General features: G+C 47.2%; 1 pseudogene; it reads right to left on the bottom strand.

Moving 5' to 3' along the window:
• LOC121781754 lies at nt 1-2,414 on the bottom strand (annotated as a pseudogene).
• Nucleotides 2,415-3,383: the final 969 nt, after the last annotated feature.

The raw sequence follows: 3,383 nt of genomic DNA, 5'->3' as shown, positions 1-3,383 counted from the left end.
TATGGCAAAAATGGCCTTTACTGTATCCAAAATTGATTAAAAATCAAACTACAAAGCAATATCTTAATCTTGATTTAGAAAAAAAAATGTTCACTCATTGAATGCTAAATACGGATCAAATCTGTCTCCAGCAACAAAACCATGCATCTGATCTTCACTCTCAACCCAACTGCACCCAGCTTTCTTCTTCACTCTCCTCAAACTCATCACCTTCCTAACCCGATCCGCCTCGTCCCACCTCCCCGCCTCCGCGTACATGTTTGACAGCACCACGTAGTACCCGGGATGATCGGGCTGCAGCTCAAGAAGCCTCTCTGCAGCCCAGCACCCCACCTCCACGTTCCCATGAATCCGACTAGCCCCGAGCAACCCCCCCCATGTGTTCGCCCCTGGCTCGACCGGCATTCCCCTAATAACCCCCACCGCCTCCTCCATAAGTCCGTTGCGCCCTAGAAGATCCACCACGCAAGAATAATGCATATCGTCGAAGATCTCCTTCCCCATCTCGACTAGCCCGCCGTGGCTGCAGGCTGACAACACTGCTATGTAAGAAACTGAGTCGTGCCGGACGCCATCCTCCTTCATAGCTTTGAAAAGTTCGACTGCAGCCTCGAACTCCCCGAGCATCCCGAACCCTAAAATCACCATGTTCCACGAAGCAGTATCCTTAATCGGGATCCGATCAAACACCTTCATCGCAATGTCAATCCGCCCACACTTAGTGTACATGTCTAACAGCGAGTTTGCAACGAAGAGATGCTCGTCAAACATCCTAATCACTGTCAGCGCGTGGATTTGCCTACCTGCCTCGGAAGCGGAGATGTTCGCACAGGCAGCCAAAACTCCGGTGTAGGAAACAGTGTCATGAATCATCCCCACCATCTCCATCTCTCTAAACAAGCTTATAGATTTCGAGCTCTGGCTTGTCTGAGAGTAGCCAGCGATGAGGATGTTGTACGACACCTCATCCCTGGGCGAAATGTCGAACATAGCCTGAGCAAGGTCGAGGCGACCACACTTGGCATACATGTCTGTCAAAGCATTCGAGACAAATAGCTCAAACGCTGGCCCGAAACGGACACACCTAGCGTGCAATTCTCTGCCACGATGAAGTGAGCAGACTCTCCCACAAGCAGGGAGAACGTTGGTCAGTGTTATGGAATTAGGAACTTCACCATGAGTTTGCATCTCTCTAACTAGCTCTATAGCTTCCGTTGCAAACCCGTTCTGTGTCAAGTTCCCGATCATCGTGTTCCACGACACTATGTTCCTTGCATCAACCGCGCAGAAGACGTCCCAAGCCTCACTCATACGCTTCCATTTGCCATACATGTCAATCAAGGCGTTAGCAACGAAGACATCGCAATCCATGTTCGATTTCACACTGAATCCGTGAAGCTGTGAGCCCTCATCGAACAGATTCAGCTCCGATATCAACGGCAAGATTGTAGAAATAGTCACAGTGTTCAATCTCACACTCTCAACGATCATCGACCTAAAACAATCCAACGCCTCTCTCGTTAAACCCCTATACGAAAAACCACCAATAATCGAATTCCAAGAAACCTCATTTCTTTCATCCATCTCACGAAAAACTCTCTCAGAAGCCCTCACATTCCCGCACTTGCCATAGGCATCAACCAACGCGTTACCAACCTTCGTCTCGCCACCCAAACACGCCTTGATCGCGTAACAATGGATCAAACGGACAAACCTCTCGTCCTCCAACGCAGCACTAATCACGTTAGGCAAGAAGTCAGACTTCAGAAACATATCCCTAAAAAAACTAATTGATTTTGAATAACAGTTATCATCCGAAAAAAAGATATCAAATCTCTGCTCGGCATTTCATCAAACACCTTATCCGCACTCCTCAATTCGTCGCAGCTACCGTAGAACAAAATCAGGGTGTTATTCACAAACAAATCTCCATCAAGTCCGGCTTTAATCAGCCTCGCGTGGATTTCTATCCCCTTCGACACGCGGCGGGAATCGGCGCAGAGCTTGAGAGCGAAGGGGAAGGTGTAATCGTCTGGAAAGAAAGGAGTTGCGGCGAGCAAATGGCTATAGGCGGCGAATCCGAGATCGGAGGAGGCGGGGAGGAGCGTGGAGGCGCGGATTAAGGTGTTGTGGAGGAAGCTGGAGGTGGAGAAGGGGGCGGTGGGGGAGAAGAGGGAGAGGAGGGTGTGAGGGGGGGAGGAGGCGTGGGAGGCGTAGGAGAGGATGAGGGCGGCGGCTAGGGAGAGGCTGGAGGGGAGGAGGGCGTGGAGGCGCTGGGTGGAGGGGAGGGAGCGTGAGGCGGCGAGGAGGGGGAGCAGATTGGGGCATTGGGGGGAGGGGGAGAGGGAGAGGAGAGAGAGACGGCGGAGGAAGGTGTGAGTGTGGGTGTGGAAGAAATGGGAGCGGTGGAGCATAGCATTTCGATAGTGATGAGAGTTTCAGTTCGCCATAACTGCTTTGAGCTAATTCTCTCTTTTTGCTTCTTCTTTCTATTTTTCTTTTTCTTTTTAGGAGGTGTTTGGTTTGGCAAATAAGAGTATTAAATGTCCAAAACTAACATTTTCTCATGTTTGGTTTGATGAATACCATTTCAATAGGGCCTCCATTAATGAGTCCGGCCCGCCTCATTTTTGCCCATTTCATTAGTTAGGGTATCTTCCAAATTTTGGCAGAAACGTTTTCTACCTCGGAGTGTTAACTTCATTGGAAAACTGAAATGACCCATTTGTCCTCATCTTCTTCAATCACGTAACATTTCACCTCCTTTTCTTAACATTTTTTTTACCGCTGCGTGCTCTCGTCTTTTCTCCGCGGAATCATCAATTGGCATCGGCTTCTTCTGGGACTTCGAGTTAAATACCCACGTCGACCAAGGTAAGCTTCCACCTGCGTATTTGAATGTTAATTTCGTGAGTGAAGCCCACAAATTTATCTTGTGGGTTTCGATTAAACAGTTTCAGATTTGTAACAATAATCTGTGTTGCATCCATTCAACTCTCATAATTGACTATTTCTAGCATTGTGCTGCATATTCTAGCTGAATATTGTGGTTAAACTATCCGAGATTCATATTTATGTGAACTACCTAATTGCAGTTGTGCTGCTGTGCAAATTCATTGACTATTCCTGATGTGTGTCTTGATTGGAGTTTTATTGCTCAACAAATCAAGAAACTAAACATTGGATTCTCAAAGAAATATAAGTGAATAACTGGTTGAAATAGCTGGTCTTGTGTGTCAATATTTTGAAGTGGTAGTTCTAACTGTCTACGCATATCTGTTCTTTGTAGATGGATTCGCCTGCAAAAAAGGACAAGACCATTGTGCAGATGTTAGAAGAGATAATGAGAAATTATTATATCACCCGTCTTTGTATCATTTTCT

This window comes from Salvia splendens, chromosome 20 (genome assembly GCF_004379255.2).
Source record: "Salvia splendens isolate huo1 chromosome 20, SspV2, whole genome shotgun sequence".
Classification (NCBI taxonomy): Eukaryota; Viridiplantae; Streptophyta; class Magnoliopsida; order Lamiales; family Lamiaceae; genus Salvia; species Salvia splendens.
This window is presented reverse-complemented; position numbering and strand designations above follow the sequence as displayed.